Source organism: Myotis myotis, unplaced genomic scaffold, assembly GCF_014108235.1.
Source record: "Myotis myotis isolate mMyoMyo1 unplaced genomic scaffold, mMyoMyo1.p scaffold_m19_p_5, whole genome shotgun sequence".
In the NCBI taxonomy this organism is placed as follows: Eukaryota; Metazoa; Chordata; class Mammalia; order Chiroptera; family Vespertilionidae; genus Myotis; species Myotis myotis.
The window spans coordinates 80,832,484-80,850,721 of record NW_023416357.1 but is presented as its reverse complement, the minus strand read 5'-3'; the positions used below and the strand labels follow the sequence as shown (position 1 = coordinate 80,850,721).

The 18,238-nt window shown below is 47.4% G+C and overlaps 1 non-coding gene across 1 annotated transcript; it reads right to left on the bottom strand.

Annotated features, from left to right (window-relative positions):
* Nucleotides 1-845: 845 nt before the first annotated feature.
* On the bottom strand, nucleotides 846-909 carry LOC118657177. The gene has a single exon (XR_004967904.1). It is a non-coding gene; the product is annotated as a small nucleolar RNA SNORD43 (small nucleolar RNA).
* Between the last annotated feature and the right edge of the window lie 17,329 nt (nucleotides 910-18,238).

Genomic DNA, 18,238 nt, shown 5'->3' with positions numbered 1-18,238 from the left:
TTGAGCCTAAGGAAATGACCACTTTTCCTCCCACTCGTCTTTGGCTTTATATTATCTGCAACATTTACTTAGGAGAGGAAGGGGCTCAAACCAGCCGAAATGTGGCCAGGGAGAGGTCTCATGAGCAGTTAAACTGTGGCATGTCAGGGGTCATCTCTGCTGCCCACAACACAGAGTGTGACTCCTGGATCTCACCAACACCACCCCTGCCACCGTGTTTGCTGATTTCAGTATCCACACTGATGAGACTTCCAACACCCTGGCCTGGCAGTTACTTAAATTCCACTTCCGCCCTAGCTGGTTTGGCTCAGTGGATACAGCGTCGGCCTGCGGACTGAAGGGTCCCAGGTTCGATTCTGGCCAAGGGCACGTGCCCTGGTTGTGGGCTCAATCCCCAGTGGGGGGCATGCAGGAGGTAGCAAATCAGTGATTCTCTCTCATCATTGATGTTTCTATCTCTCTCTCCCTCTCTGAAATCAATAAAAATATATTTAAAAAAATAAATTCCATTTCCTCATAGATCTTACCTTCACCCTACCCAATGGTTAGTCATATCTAGACTTTGTCCTTACCAATAACTGCAGTCTTCCTTCCTTCCTTCCTTCCTTCCTTCCTTCCTTCCTTCCTTCCTTCCTATATTTCTTTTCTTTTTTAAAAATATATTTTATTGATTTTTTTACAGAGAGGATGGGAGAGGGATAGAGAGTTAGAAACATCAATGAAAGAGAAACATTGATCAGCTGCCTCCTGCACACCCCCAGAATTGAACCTGGGACCCTTCCGTCTGCAGGCCGACGCTCTATCCACTGAGCCAGACTGGTTAGGGCTCTATATTTCTTTCTTTCCAAATTAGAACATGACAATCAGCACACAGTCTCTGTCCACCCCTCAATAAGTTCATCACCTGTGGTTTCTGGGAACTCTAGAGGCCTAAGGAGCTGTCCCCAAACGACCCAGACATTTCAGAATGAGGACTCAACAGCCCACCGAAAGCCCCCTCCTGCCTACTGCTTTCATTTCTGCACCTCCCAGTTTGGCAAGAATTGCAGTGCCAAACTCCCCCACGCAAGGTCCTCATGGCCCAAGTGCTCATGGACTCCAATCTTGATTAGCACTGAACCCAGAAATAATCCATGGCTTGAAAATTGTCAGGCCTAGCCCTGCCCCCCGCCCCCGCCACCTCCCCCTGTCCCCGCCAGCCCAGCTTTCACCCAAGGCCGCTCACCAGCGGACTGACCCGTTGGCCCAAGGCCAACCACAGGCCTTGGTGTTTCCCAAAAATATGCCTGATTTTCAGAACCTGTTGAGTCCCTGTGCTCCCAGAACAAGTCTTCCCGTTTTCTGTTCACCTCATCTAGTAGACCTGTTGAGTAAAACTTAACTGGATGTTTGTTAAAATGATAAGAAAGACTTTATTCAGCTGAACCGGTTTGGCTCAGTGGATGGAGCATAGGCCTGCGGACTCAGGGGTCCCAGGTTCGATTTGGTCGGGGGCATGTACCTTGGTTGCGGGCACATCCCCACTGGGGGGCGTGCAGGAGGCAGCTGATCGATCTCTCTCATCGATTTTTCTAGCTCTCTGTCCCTCTCCCTTCTTCTCTGTAGAAAATCAATAATATATATTTTAAAAAAAAAAAAAAAAAGAAAGAAAAACTTTATTCAGAACACCTATTGCCAATAGGTGTCAAGGCTATCATAATAAGGGAGAGAGGTGAAGCTCAACCCCCAAACACAGCAAAGACAGCTGGGGATTTATACTTAACAAGCAGAATGAGGGGACCAGTAAATGGAAAGTTACTGCAAGGAAATACCATTGAATAGGGGGAGTCTAGCTAAAAACACTAAACGGGATTCTTGCTGAAGACAGGCCAGGGTGACCAGATATCAAAATATCAGTTATCACCTGGCCGGTGTGGCTCAGTGATTGAGCATTTACCTATGAACCAGGAGGTGGAGATTTGATTCCCAGTTGGCTGTGGGCACAATCCCCAGTCGGGGACCTGCGGGAGGCAGCCCATTGATGATGCTCTCATCATTGATGTTTCTATCGCTCTCCCTCTCCCTTCCTCTCTGAAATCAATACAAACATAAAATATATTTTTAATTTAAAAAAGAGGATATCAGATATCTCTCTAAATTGGGCTGGGCAGGCCCAGCAAGGATGGGGGGAGGGGGCGGGGAAGCAGTCAAGGTCAGGACCTAGTCCAGAAGAGGGTTCAGAGGAACCTGACTGAAACTTGGTTAAGGAGAGGTCAGTCCTCTACGTCACTGAATTCCCAATCCATTGATCCTGCCTTCTTTCTACTGTCTCCCACTCACTTCCTTTTTTACCCAGCTTAAAGGTCACAGTCAGTGAAAAGCACTCCCTTGCCTCTCTCTCACTTAGTTACACCTCCTGGCAAAACCACAGTCCTGGTAAACACAATTTTTCATCTACCCTGATCCTGCCCAAGCAGCTGAATGTAGCTGGTGAAAACACTCACCTACGGCTGCCAGTCTCATTTCAAATTCATAATCAGGAAACATAAGTGGGTCCTTAATGCTGCCCAGCGCTCAGACCAGATTCCCTAGTCCATTTACTCTCCCACACCCCTAGGTGACTATTAAATCTTCACCTCTCTCCTCACCCATCCAGCGCTCCCCCCGTCCTCACTCTCAGCTCACTGCCTTGTTTCCCAATTGAGAAAACAGAAGCCATCAGATGATACTCTAAGACGGTGGTTCTCAACCTTCCTAATGCCGCGACCCTTTAATGCAGTTCCTCATGTTGTGGTGACCCCCAACCATAACATTATTTTCGTTGCTACTTCATAACTGTAATTTTGCTGCTGTTATGAATCGTAATGTAAATATCTGATATGCAGGATGTATTTTCATTGTTACAGATTGAACATAATTACAGCATAGTGATTAATCACAAAAACAATATGTAATTATATATGTGTTTTCCGATGGTCTTAGGTGACCCCTGTGAAAGGGTCGTCTGACCCCCAAAGGGGTCACGACCCATAGGCTGAGAACCGCTGCTCTAAGAGCTCCTATCTACCCACCACACTTTGCTCTGCTCTCCCTCCAGTTACTAGGAATGAACTCATCATACTCCCAGTTATGGTTAACCAGCCACTAGGTCCCATGTCATCATTTGTTTTCCCTTTCCATTTAATCATTCCCACCAGTATAAATATGCTTTTATTTATCTTGTCTTAAAACAAAATTTCTTGAATCTACTACACTCCCCCCTCATCACTCTATGTCTTTGTTGTTGATTCCTTATAGCAAAACTCCTTATATGAGCCGTCTGTACTAGTCATTTCCAATCCCCTCCTCTTTCTTCTTAAACCCACTACACTTAGGCTTTTGCCCCCAGCAAAAGGGAAACTGCTCATCAAGCCAGCAGTGACTTCCAGTTGGCCAGTCCTCATTTTACTCAACCACCAGCAGCATTTGACATACTTGATTACTGCCTTCTCCAGCACCTTCTCATGTGGCTCATAGATTTCCTCCTGTCTCTCTCTCTCTTTTGCTGGTTCTTCCTCAACTCTCCTCCTTTTTAAAAATAAAATAAGATTTAAAAATATATATATATTTATTTAATATATTTTAATGATCTTTTACAGAGAGGAAGGAAGAGGGATAGAGAATTAGAAACATCAATGAGAGAGAAACATCGATCAGCTGCCTCCTGCATACCCCCTACTGGGGATGTGCCCACAACCAAGGTACATGCCCTTGACTTGAATCGAACCTGGGACCCTTCAGTCTGCAGGCTGACACTCTATCCACTGAGCCAAACCGGTTAAGGCTAAAATATATTTTTATTGATTTCAGAGAGGGAGAGAGAAATAGAAACGTCAATGATGAGAATCATTTATCAGCTGCCTTCTGCATGCCCCCTATTGGGGATCAAGCCTGCAACCTGAGCCCTGACAGGGAATCTAACTGTAATCTCCTGGTTCACAGATCAGTGTTCAACCACTGAGACATACTGGCTGGGCAAGATTTTTTGTTGTTGTTGTTCATCCTCACCTGAGGATATTTTTCCATTGATCTTTTAGAGACAGTGGAAGAGAGAGGGAAAGACAAAGAAAAACTTTGATGTGAGAGAAACACATTGATTGGTTGCCTCCTGCACATGCCCTGACCAGGGCCCAGACTGGGGAGGAGCCTGCAATCAAGGTACATACCCTTGACCAGAATCAAGCCCGGAACCCTTTGGTCCTCAAGCCAACACTATCCACTGAGCTAAACCAACTAGGAAAATTTTTTTAATTGATTTTGAGAGAGAAAGAGTGGGGCGGGGGAGAGAAACATCAATGTGAAAGCACAACTTCTCATCAGATTATACATTCTTCTCCGGTGCACATGGAACATTCTTAAGGATAGACCATATGTTGGGTCACAAAACTAGCATCAACAAATTCAAAAAGATTGAAATTATACCAAGCATATTCTCCAACCACAATGCCTTGAAATTAGAAATCAACTGCAAAAAGGAAGTAAAGAAACCCATAAATACATGGAGATTAAACAACATATCACTAAGAAAATGACTGGGTCAAAAAAGAAATAAAAGATAAGATCAAAAGATATATAGACACAAATGAGAATGACAATACAACATATCAAAACTTCTGTGATGCAGAGAAAGCAGTAATAAGAGGGAAGTTTATATTATTACAGGCCCATATCAAGAAACAAGAGAAATCCCAAGTAAACTATCTAACATCACATCTTAAAGAACTAGAAAAAGAAGAACAAAAGCAACCCAACATCAGCAGAAGAAAGGAAATAATAAAAATTAGAGCAGACTTGAATAAATAGATAATAAAAAGACTATACAAAAAATTAATAAAATGAAGAGCTGGTTCTTTGATAAGGTTAATAAAATTGACAAACCCATGGCTAAACTCATTAAGGAAAAAAGGGAAAATACCCATATAAACAAAATCAGAAATGAGAGAGGAGAAGTCACCACAGATATACAAAGGATCATACTAGAATATTATTAAAGACTACTAGAGGCCCAGTGCACAGATTTGTGCACATTGAAAGAAAATTAATTAGAAGAAATATTTTAATACTGCTACTCACCTTTCTCTATAATAGAAGTGTCAACCAAATTCACGATCAACAATAACAGATTGAAACACACATGTGCAACCCTAACCGGTTTGGCTCAGTGGATAGAGCGTCGGCCTGGGGACTGAAAGGTCCCAGGTTCAATTCCGGTCAAGGGCATGTACCTTGGTTGTGGGCACGTCCCCAGTAGGGAGTGTGCAGGAGGCAGCTGGTTGATGTTTCTCTCTCATCAGTGTTTCTAACTCTCTATCCCTTTCCCTTCCTCTCTGTAAAAAATCAATAAAAAATATATTTAAAAAAAAAAGAAACACACGTGTGCAATTGGTGCCAGCGAGAGCTTTATATGTATCACACATGTGTGAATCAACTTAGCCTTTTATATACAGAGAATAAACTTGCTTAGTTAGACCTGCTTTCTGATTTAGCTAAACTTTTTCCAGCCCAGTGAAGCACCCCAACTTCTCTTTCAGGTAATTGTCAGCAACACAGCAGTAAATATCAACATGAAGCACATTATTATTGTAGATCATGCAGGGAGAACAAAGGGTAAAATATTTAACTGCAGCAGTGTTTGACTATATTCTGCACAGCGAGAAAACCTGAAGTCATTTTCAAGGTCCACCATTTCTTACTTCTTTCAGTCGGGTCAAGTTTCTAAACTTTCTAAATCTCCGTTCTCTGGCTAATGAAAAGAAAATAGGATTCTAGCAAGTCTCCTATCTACATACTCCAGGACTTCTGTGAGGATCAAATGAGATGAGGCATGTGAAAATGCTTCACAGACATTTGGTTAAAGTGTAAAATGTTTGCACCTGGCTATAAAGCAAGTCATGTTCCTGAGCCAAAGAAACTCCAAGGAGGCTAGTCACTAGGGCAGTGATGGCGAAATTATGACACTCGTATCAGAGGTGACATGCGAACTCATTTTTTTGGTTGATTTTTCTTTGTTAAATGGCATTTAAATATATAAAATAAATATCAAAAATATAAGTCTTTGTTTTACTATGGTTGCAAATATCAAAAAATTTCTATATGTGACACGGCACCAGAGTTAAGTTAGGGTTTTTCAAAATGCTGACATGCCGAGCTCAAAAGGTTCGCCATCACTGCCCTAGGGAGAGGAAGCTGGGCGTTGCTCTATGACAGGGGTCCTCAAACTACAGCCCGCGGGCCACATGCAAATACAAATATTGTATTTGTTCCCGTTTTGTTTTTTTACTTCAAAATAAGATATGTACAGTGTGCATAGGAATTTGTTCATAGGTTTTTTTTTTAATTATAGTCCGGCCCTCCAATGGTCTGAGGGACAGTGAACTGGCCCCCTGTTTAAAAAGTTTGAGGGAGAAACCAAGATGGCGGCATAGGTTAACGCCGGAGATTGCTGCCTCGAACAACCACTTCAGAGATATAACTAAAGGACAGAACGGACATCATCCAGAACCACAGGAAGGCTGGCTGAGTGGAAATTCTACAACTAGGAGGAAAGAGAATATCATACCCAGACTCAGAGGAGGCGCAGTGCTGAAGTGAAATACTCAGTTTTGCAGTGGTTGCTGGGACTCTGAGAGGCAGAGCCTCTGCGGACTGGACTGAAAGCAGCCATAACTGCTTGTTCCGCCCACCTTGTAGATCCCCAGGGACCCGCCCCGCCCAAGCCCTTCGCAGAGCCATTTGCCAGATAGCCTCAGGCAAAGGCTAGGTTAGCACCACCCTAGAGATCCAGCACAGAAGCTCTCCCACTGCAGACACAGCTGACTCTCATAGTCAGTTAGCCTGGAGGTCAAATCACCCCTGGTATTGCCGACAATCAAGGCTTAACTACAACAAGACTGCCCACAAAGACCACTAGGGGGTGCACCAAGAAAAGATTAAAAATGCGGAGACAAAGAAACAGGACGCAAATGTCAGAAATGGAAGATATAGAGCTCAAAACCACACTTTTAAGGTCTCTCAAGAACTGTCTAGAAGCTGCCGATAAACTTAGTAAGGCCCTCGAAAAGACTGGTGAGACCACCGATAAATGTAGTGAGATCCTCAAGAAATCTAATGAGACCCTCGATGTTGTGATAATGAACCAATTAGAAATTAAGCATAAACTGACTGAAATAAAGAATATTATACAGACACCCAACAGCAGACCAGAGGAGCGCAAGAATCAAGTCAAAGATTTGAAATGCGAAGAAGCAAAAAACACCCAACCGGAAAACCAAAATGAAAAATGAATCCGAAAATACGAAGATAGTGTAAGGAGCCGCTGGGACAGCTTCAAGCGTACCAACATCAGAATTATAGGGGTGCCAGAAGATGAGAGAGACCAAGATACTGAAAACCTATTTGAAGAAATAATGACAGAAAACTTCCCCCACCTGGTGAAAGAAATAGACCTACAAGTCCAGGAAGCGCAGAGAACCCCAAACAAAAGGAATCCAAAGAGGACCACACCAAGACACATCATAATTAAAATGCCAAGAGCAAAAGACAAAGAGAGAATCTTAAAAGCAGCAAGAGAAAGAAACACAGTTACCTACAAGGGAATACCCATACGACTGTCAGCTGATTTCTCAACAGAAACTTTGCAGGCCAGAAGGGAATGGCAAGAAATATTCAAAGTGATGAATACCAAGAACCTACAACCAAGATTACTTTATCCAGCAAAGCTATCATTCAGAATGGAAGGTCAGATAAAGAGCTTCACAGATAAGGAAAAGCTAAAGGAGTTCATCACCACCAAACCAGTATTATATGAAATGCTGAAAGGTATCCTTTAAGAAGAGGAAGAGGAAGAAAAAGGTAAAGATACAAATTATGAACAACAAACATGCATCTATCAACAAGTGAATCTAAGAATCAAGTGAATAAATAATCTGGTGATCATAATGGAATCAGGGACATAGAAAGGGAATGGACTGACTATTTTTGGAGGGGAAAGGGGTGTGGGAGATGCGGGAAGAGACTGGACAAAAATCGTGCACCTATGGATGAGGACAGTGGGTGGGGAGTGAGGGCGGATGGTGGGGCGGGAACTGGGAGGAGGGGAGTTATGGGGGGAAAAAAGAGGAACAAATGTAATAATCTGAACAATAAAGATTTAATTTAAAAAAAAAAAAGTTTGAGAACCCCTGCTCTATGATGTCATTACCCGGTGCTCACAGTGACAGTTTCAGGGCTGGGCTGGGCTGTGGGCCTCATTTTGCACCATGGGGACTTGGCAGCATTGGCTGCAATTTGGTGGGGTGTTGCTCTGGGGTGGTGGTGAGGCCTGTGTCCTGCTTGGGGGAAGCTGAGTGTAGGTTTATTGGTACCAGCTCCGCGGTGCTGTTTCTTTTTTTCTTTTTCTTTTTTTTAAATATATTTTATTGATTTCTTACAGAGAGGAAGGGAGAGGGATAGAGAGTTAGAAACATCGATGAGAGAGAAGCATCGATCAGCTGCCTCCTGCACACCTCCCACCGGGGATGTGCCCGCAACCCAGGCACATGCCCTTGACCGGAATCGAACCTGGGACCCTTCAGTCTTCAGGCCGACGCTCTATCCACTGAACCAAACCGGTTTTGGCGGTGCTGTTTCTTTTTAAATAGCCAGTGCACGTCATGGCAGCTCCTGCATTTAGTGTCTGCCCCCTGGTGGTCAGTGTGTATCATAGCTATCAGTCAGACGGTCTAATGGACACTTAGGCTTTTATATATATAGATATGCCACCAAATTCAATAACCTAGGAGAAATGGACAAGTTCCTAGAAATATATAACCTTCCTAGACTAAGTCATGAAGAATTGGAAAATCTAAATAAACTGATCAGCAGTGAGTAAATTGAAACAACCATCAAAACCTCCCCAAAGCCCTAGTCAGTTTGCTCAGTGGTTAGAGTGTCCGCCAGCAGACAGAAGGGTCACAAATTCTATTCCAGTCAAGGGCACATACCTTGGTTGCAGGCTTGATCCCGGACCTGGTGGGGTTGTGTCTGGGAGGCAACAAACCAATGTGTCTCTCTCACATTGATTTTTTTTCTCTCTGTCTCCTCCCCTGCCTTCCACTCTCTCTAAAAATCAATGGAAAAAATGTCCTCAGGTGATGATTAAAAAACACACACAAACCTCCCAAAAAATAAAAGTCCAGGACCACATGGTTTCACCAGTGAATTCTACCAGTCATTCAAAGAAGATTTTAAACCTATTCTTCTCAAACTCTTTCAAAAGATTGAAGAAGAGATAATACTTCCTAATACGGGGCCAATATAACCCTGATACCAAAACCTGGCAAAGATAACACAAAAAAAGAAAACTACAGACCAATATCTCTGATGCATACAGATACAAATATCCTAAACAAAATACTAGCAAATCAAATACAATAGTGCATCCAAAAAATGATACATCACAGTCAAGTGGAATTCATTCCATGGACACAAGGATGGTTCAACATACACAAATCGATCAATGTAATACACCACATTAACAAAAAAAGAGTAAAAATTATAGGATCTTATCAAGAGATGCAGAAAAATCATATGATAAGATACAACATCCATTTATGATGAAAACATTCAATAAAATAGGAATAGAAGGAAAGTACCTCAACATAATAAAGGACATATAAGATAAACCCTCAGCTAATATCATACTCAATATTGAAAAACTGAAAGCTTTGTAAAAATAAAATATTTTTATTGATTTCAGAGAAGAAGGGAAAGGGAGAGAGAAAGTAGAAACATCAGTGAGGAGAGAGAATCATTGATTGGCTGCCTCCTGCATGCCCCCTACTGGGGATCTAGCAGCAAACCAGGCATGTGCCCTTAACTGGAATTTGGAATTGAACCTGGGACCCTTCAGCCCCCAGGCAGACAGTCCATCCACTGAGCCACACCAGCTAGGGTAAAGCTGAACGCTTTTCCTCTAAGATCAGGAACAAGACAAGGATGTCCAGTCTCACTCCTCTTACTCAATATAGTGCTGGAAGTCCTAGCCAGGACAATGAGGCAGAGAAAGGAAAGGCATCCCAGTAGGAAATGAAGATGTAAAACAGTCACTTTTTGCAGGCAAATGATCCTGAATATAGAAAACCCTAAAGACTACACCAAAACACTATTAGAAAAAATAAGCAAATCAAGTTGCAGGATACAAAATCAATGTGCAAAAATCCATTGCCTTTCTGTATACTAACAACAAAACTTCAGAAAAAGAAATGGGGTGGGGGTGGGGGGCGGAATTCCTTTTGCAACTGCAACCAAAAGAATAAAATACCTAGGAATAAATTTAACAAAGAACGTGAAAGACCTGTACACGGAAAATTACCAAGCATTATTAAAAGAGATTGAAAAAGACACAACAAAATGGAAAAATATCCCATGTTCATGGATTGGAAGAATCAACATAGTTAAAATGGCCATGTTACCCAAAGCAATATATAGATTTAATGCAATCCCCCATCAAAATCCCAATGTCATTCTTTAAAGAAATAGAATGAGAAATCATCAGATTGTGTGGAACCACAAAAGACCCCAAATAGCCAAAGCAATCTGAGAAAAAAAGAACAAAGCTGGAGGTATCATGCTACCTGACTTCAAATTATACTACAGAGCTACGATAATCAAATCAGCATGGTATTGGCAGAGAAACAGACACACAGATCAATAGAACAGAACAAACAGCAAGCCCAGCCATAAAACCACATGTATATGGACAGATAGTTTTTGACAAAGGAGCCAGAAACACACAATGGAGTAGACAGTCTCTTAAATAAATAATGCTGGAGCCCTAGCTGGTTTGGCTCAGTGGATAGAGGGTTGGTCTCTGAACTGAAGGGTCCTGGGTTTGATTTTGGTTAAGGGCACAGGCCTGAGTTGCGGGCTTGACCTGCAGTGGGAGGTGCACAGGAGGCAGCCAATCAATGATTATCACTCATCATTGATGTTTCTATCTCTCCTTCTCTCTTCCTCTCTGAAATCAATAAAAACATATTTTTAAAAAAGAAGATGTGGCACATATGCACAATGGAACACTACTCAGCCATAAGAAAGGATGAAATAGCGCTATTTGCAACAACATGGATGAACCTTGAGAGCACTATGCTAAGTTAAGCAAGTCAGTTAGAAAAAGCTAAGAACCACCCTAGTTGGTTTGGCTCAGTGGAGAGAGCATTGGCCTGTGGACTGAAGGGTCCCAGGTTCGATTCCGACCAAAGGCACATGCCCAGGTTGTGGGCTTGATCCCCAGTAGGGGGCATGCAGGAAGCAGCTGATTAATGATTCTCATCGTTGATGTTTCTCTCTCTCTCCCTCTCCCTTCCTCTCTAAAATCAATAAAAATATACTTTAAAAAGAGAGAGAGAAAGCTAAGAACCACATGATTTCACTCGTATGCTGGATATAAAACTGAAACTCATGAACACAAATCTCAGTGTGGTGGTTGCCAGAGGGAAGGGGTGGGGGGAATAGTTGTAATACTAGTATATGGTGACAGGAGGAGATCTGGCTTTGGGTGGTGGGCACACAGTACAATATACAGATCTTATACCATAGAAACCCACTCCTGAAACCTTTATGTTCATGTTGACCAATGTCACCCCAATAAATTTAATTTTTTTTAAAAAAGCACAACTTTGCCCTGACTGGTTTGGCTCAGTGGATAGAGCGTCAGCCTGTGGACTCAAGGGTCCAAGGTTCGATTCCATCAAGGGCATGTATCTTGGTTGCGGGCACATCCCCAGTAGGGAGTGTGCAGGAGACAGCTGATCGATGTTTCTCTCTTATCAATGTTTCTAACTCTCTATCCCTCTCCCTTCCTCTCTGTAAAAAATCAATAAAAATATATTTTTTTAAAAAAAGCACAACTTTGATCAGCTGTCTCCTGCATGCTCCTTACTGGTGATCAAGCTCACAATCCCAGCATGTGCCCTAACCGGGAATTGAACCAATAACCTTTTAGGTGCATGGGATAATGCGCAACCAACTGGCTCACACAGGCCAGGGCCCATCTCTCCTTTTTAACTCAGAAGCACCCCAAGATGTTGCTAGAGAAATAGCCAAGAGATCACTGTAGACTGGCAGCTCTATTAAGGACTGGAAGCTCAATCCTCAGATTTCTTTTCACCATTTACACCAAGCATGTCAAACTCAAAGGCTAACATGGGCCAAATAAAAAAGGTTTAAGTTTACATGGGCCGCAAAAAAACAAAAGCTTCAATTTTCATAGAAATGTAAGTTTATTTCAATAGAGACATGCTGAATACAAAGGGCTAAATAAATGAGTAATCGTTAACATAAAATAATAGAACATTTTACTAATAAAAATTATTTTTTCTTGAACATTAACTTACCAGACACTGAATAACTGCACAAATTAATAAGCATAACACAAATAAACCTATTTTTCTTGATCTCCAAAAGCAAAATATTTCTTGCTGCGCACACCAAACAAGTCAGTCTAAGACTAATCATTCCCTGCTAGTATTAGTGGAGAGAAATGGTGCACCTGCGTGCAAGGCACATAAGGGAAATGAATGCAGCATGATTACTAGTATAGTAATCAGTCATTAGTGAACGTTGTAGTTCATTATTAATAATTATGTATAGCAGGATATTATAAAGGTTAAGTTACAAAATTTTTATTAAAACGTTTCTTACAGACCATTATATTGGCTGGGCCATAAAAATATTCGTTGTGGGCCACATGTGGCCTGTGGGCGTGAGTTTCACATGCTTGATTTACACCCCTTCTCCATGTGATCTCATTCAATCTTATAGTTTTAAATACTATCTGTAATAATAAAAGCATAATATGCTAATTAGACTGGACAGCTGAACTATCTTCCTGCAACTTTCCGGATGAAGCCGGGGCTGCAAGGGCCGAGGCAAGCCCCCGGGGCTGTGAGGGCCGAGCCCCTTGCATGAATTTCATGCATCAGGCCTCTAGTCTATATATATAAAAGCCTAATATGCAAAGTGTCCCCTTGGGAGTTTGGCTGACTGGAAGTTCGGTCGCTCACTATGACATGCACTGACCACCAGGGGGTGGCGTGGAACAAAGGAAGACCCCGGATGGAAGCTGGGGAAGGGAGACTCCGGCAGCTGCTAGGGACCCTACCCGTGCACGAACTTTGTGCACTGGGCCTCTAGTCTCTATAATAATATCTCCAAGAGTGTACCTCCAGCCCAGATCTCTACTTTGAATCTCAGACTGTATGTCCAACTACATACTAACTTCTCTGCTTGGACATCAAACAGACAACTCAAACTCAGTATGTCCAAAGTCAAATGCCTACACTTACCCCCACAACCTGCTCCTCTTCTGATCCTCCCACCTTACCTTGGGGTTGTGCTTGAATATTCTTTCTCATGCCCAACATCCAACTCATTAGCAATTCCTTTGCCCTACTTTTAAAATATAACCAATATCCAATATCAAACCACATCTTACCACCCTCCTACAAGCCACCATCATCTCTTACCTGAATTATTGCACTAGCCCCCTAACTGGTTTCCGACTCTACCCTTGCCCCTACAATCTATTCTCAATAGAGCAATGAGAGTGATGTTATTAAAGCAAATATTAGTCATGGCGTTTCCCTTTTCAAAACTCTCCAATGGTTTCCCATTTTCCTTATGCACAGGGTATCCGTACTCACCTGCCGATTCACTGACTACAGTCCTACTGTAAGTTTATGCCTGTCACCTTGTCATATGTACTGACAGCGTTTGCTTTGCTCAGACATGATCCAGAGTGGTCTGCACATGATATGGCCAACGCACACATGAAGCCCTACCGATTTCCGTCCTTCCCACCACCTCTGCTCACCTGCTCCTGCCCCACAATGGCCTCTGGCCTGGCACTAGAAAGTGCTGCGGTTCCCAGGGCGTGAGCCTCCTTTGTCTTCGGAACTCAAATATCACCTTTAGTGAAATCTTTCCCGCCAACCCCGTTTAAAATTGAGCCATGCAGTGGTCGGCAAACTGCAGCTGGCGAGCCACGTGCGGCTCTGTGGCCCCTTGAGTGTGGCTCTTCCACAAAATACCACATGTGGGCGCGCATGTACAGTGCGATTGAAACTTAGTGGCCGCATGTGGCTTGTGAGCCACAGATCGCTGACCACTGCAACCGGTTTGGCTCAGTGGATGGAGCATCGGCCTGTGGACTGAAAGGTCCCAGGTTCAATTCCGGTCAACGGCATGTGCCTTGGTTGCCGGCACATCCCCAGTAGGGGGTGTGCAGGAGGCAGCTGATCGATGTTTCTAACACTCTCTCCCTCCTGCTCTGTAAAAAATCAATAAAATACATATTTTTTTAAAAAAATATATTTTATTGATTTTTTACAGAGAGGAAAGGAAAGGGATAGAGAGTCAGAAACATCGATGAGAGAGAAACATCAACCAGCTGCCCCCTGCACACCCCTCACTGGGGATGTGCCCGCAACCAAGGCACATGCCCTTGACTGGAATCAAACCTGGGACCCTTCAGTCCGCAGGCCGACGCTCTATCCACTGAGCCAAACTGGTCAGGGCAATAAAATATATTTTTAAAAATTTTTTTAAAATAAAATAAAATTGAGCCATGTTGTCCTTCCTACCCCCTTTCCTACTGTTTTTTTCCTTGTAGCCCCTAACACCATCTACTCTATGTCGTTTACTTGTTTCTCGTTCTTTGACTGCCTCCTCTCAATATAAAGTTAAGCTCCACGAAATGGTAACATTTGCTTTCTTGGCGGCGGTACGTGTAACAGTCCCTGGCATCCATGCGGGGCTGGAGGGACTGTAGGAACCTGGAGGGTCTGGAGGGACCTGGCGGGGCTGGAGGGACTGGAGGGACTGGAGGGGCTGGAGGGGCTGGAGGGACTGGAGGAACCTGGTGGGGCTGGAGGGGCTGGAGGGACTGGAGGAACCTGGTGGGGCTGGAGGGACTGGAGGGACTGGAGGGACCTGGAGGGACTGGAGGGACTGGAGGGGCTGGATGGGCTGGAGGGGCTGGAGGGACCTGGCGGGGCTGGATGGGCTGGAGGGGCTGGAGGGACCTGGCGGGGCTGGAGGGGCTGGAGGGGCTGGAGGGACTGGAGGAACCTGGCGGGGCTGGAGGGACTGGAGGGACTGGAGGGACTGGAGGGGCTGGAGGGGCTGGAGGGACCTGGCGGGGCTGGAGGGACTGGAGGGGCTGGAGGGACTGGAGGAACCTGGCAGGGCTGGAGGGACTGGAGGGACTGGAGGGACTGGAGGGGCTGGAGGGGCTGGAGGGACCTGGAGGGGCTGGAGGGACCTGGAGGGGCTGGAGAGACCTGGCGGGGCTGGAGGGACCTGGAGGGACTGGAGGGACATGGAGGGACTGGAGGGACTGGAGGGACTGGAGAGACCTGGCGGGGCTGGAGGGACTGGAGGGACTGGAGGGACATGGAGGGACTGGAGGGACCTGGAGGGGCTGGAGGGACAGGAGGGACCTGGAGGGGCTGGAGGGACTGGAGGGACCTGGAGGGGCTGGAGGGGCTGGAGGGACCTGGAGGGGCTGGAGGGACTGGAGGGACTGGAGGGACCTGGAGGGGCTGGAGGGACCTGGAGGGGCTGGAGGGACTGGAGGGGCTGGAGGGACTGGAGGGACCTGGAGGGGCTGGAGGGACCTGGAGGGACTGGAGGGACTGGAGGGACTGGAGGGGCTGGAGGGACCTGGAGGGGCTGGAGGGACCTGGAGGGACTGGAGGGACCTGGCGGGGCTGGAGGGACCTGGAGGGGCTGGAGGGACCTGGAGCGCCTGGCTGGCTCCTCCCGAGGGCAGCGGCCCGCCCACCTCTGGGAAGGGAAGATGGCGGCGCCCGGAGTGGCCTCAGAGGGTGGGCAACGACCGAGAGGGTGCGGGCCCGCTCGAGCGTCCACGCTGCCGGCGGCCTCGCGGTAGCGCCCGGGAAGGCGCAAATTCTGGGCCTCGGTGCGGGCCTCCTCGCCATTTTTCCAGGGGCGGGGAGGGCTCAGCTACTCCTGTGGTCGCTGGGTCAGACCCGCCTGGCGCCTTCCCACCCACTGGGATCCCGGGGCCTGAGGCATGTCGGACGAGGCTGTGAGATTTAGTATCTTGGTTTTCCTTCCCTGGTGTTGGCTCCTGGCTCCTAGTTGGCGACTTCGGAGTTCCGGCCCAGCCACCAGCTCTAAGGAGCCCCTAACACCTACCCAGCCCGTCCCGCCGGGCTAGGACATTCAATGCGCCCGTCCCCGAGAGCCCCGCCCCCGGAGAACCCCGCCCCCTACAGCCCCGCCCCCTTAGAGCCCCTTCCCCCGGAGAGCCCCTTCCCCCGAGAGCCCCGCCCCCTACAGCCCCGCCCCCTTAGAGCCCCTTCCCCCGGAGAGCCCCGCCCCCGGAGAACCCCGCCCCCTACAGCCCCGCCCCCTTAGAGCCCCTTCCCCCGAGAGCCCCGCCCCCTACAGCCCCGCCCCCTTAGAGCCCCTTCCCCCGGAGAGCCCCTTCCCCCGAGAGCCCCGCCCCCTACAGCCCCTTCCCCCGGAGAGCCCCGCCCCCCCAGAGAGCCCCTTCCCCGGAGAGCCCCGCCCCCTAGAGCCCCGCCCCCCGGAGAGCCCCTCCCCCCCGGAGAACCCCACTCCCGGAGAGCCCCTCACCCTGGAGAACCCCACTCCCGGAGAGCCCCGCCCCCGGGGAGCCTCTTCCCCCGGGGAGCCCCGCCCCCGGGGAGCCCCTTCCCCCGGGGAGCCCCTCCCCCTGGAGAGCCCCTTCCCCCGGAGAGCCCCGCCCCCGGGGAGCCCCACTCCGAGTTCAGGCTCTCAGTGCTAATCCCTGGTGACCCACCCTCCGTGCCCCAGCTGGGAGCTCCCCAGGGTCCAATCTAATGAGTCCGGACCCCCTCCCTCTGGCCCCTGGGGCAGATGAGCCCTTGGCCACCGCCCCTATAATTTCCTGCAGACCCAGCAAACAAAAGGCTCGGGAAGAGAGGCGAGGCTGCGCCGGGCGCCCTTCCTGCAGGAACAGCTGATGGAGCAAACTGGCCCTGGAGGGAGCACAGGGGAGGGATGCAATTCTAGGGTTTCCAGTGGCAGACCAGACTCCAGACCTCGGGGAGGTAGGAAGTCCAGGGACGTGGACGTGGAGGGCCCAGGCATGTCACCTGAGTTTGCTGGGCTCTACGAGGTGCCTACTGCCTTGTGGGAGTGATGTCAACCTTAGGGAATGGAGGGGGTGGAGGAACACGGGTTCAGGTGAGCTCTCGGCCCGCAGAGGCTGGAATGGTGGGGGCTGGGAGAAGCCCGAAGCCCTACGTCATCTCCTCTGGGGCCCAGCCTACAGCCCCCTGGCCTGACCTGCTACCCTCTGTGCCGGCCCCACCCAAGCGTGATTTCCTGCTCCTCCCCAGGCACAGAGCTTTCCCTTGGCAAGCTCCATGAATCAGCCCAGGAGCTTCTTGTCCCTTCAGGACCCTGATAGCCTATCCCCCCACCGCAAATAGTCCTTCTTAAATTCCCTCCTACAGCCAATGTCCCTGCCCCATTCCTGTCAAGGACACAATGGTAAGGGAAGGGCCACATCCAGTGGGTGGGGGGATGTTGGCATGGAGGGGGGGCTTGGCCTCATATCCTGTCAGTCTGCCAAGGGAAGAGAGGAAACAAAAGACTTCCCCCGCTGGGACAATGAGCCTCCCACTACCGCTCCCCCTTTCTACCCCCCCTTTCGCCCCCCCCCCCCCCCATCACCACCACCACCAACCTCTCCCTTTTAGCTCTGACCTGCAGCCTCTTTGCCTCCTTCTAACCACCACCTGCTTGCCCTCAGGTAGCCTTGGCCTCTGCTGTGAGCTCTGCCCTTCTCCTTCCCTCCTTCTTCTTCTTCTTTTTTTTTTTTTTTTTTTGAATATATTTTATTGATTTTTTACAGAGAGGAAAGGAGAGAGAAAGAGAGTTAGAAACATCGATGAGAGAGAAACATCAATCAGCTGCCTCCTGCACATCTCCTACTGGGGATGTGCCCGCAACCCAGGTACATGCCCTTGACCGGAATCGAACCCGGGACCCCTCAGTCCGCAGGCCGATGCTGAGCCAAACCGGTTTTGGCTCCTTCCCTCCTTCTTATCAGGCCCCTCTGATGCTCATTCCCAGTCCTAGCTGGTTCAATCCCCTGCTATCCCATCAGTGCTCAGGGGCCCTTCTCTGATCCCCAGCACCAAGATTAGAGGCTGGATGGGCA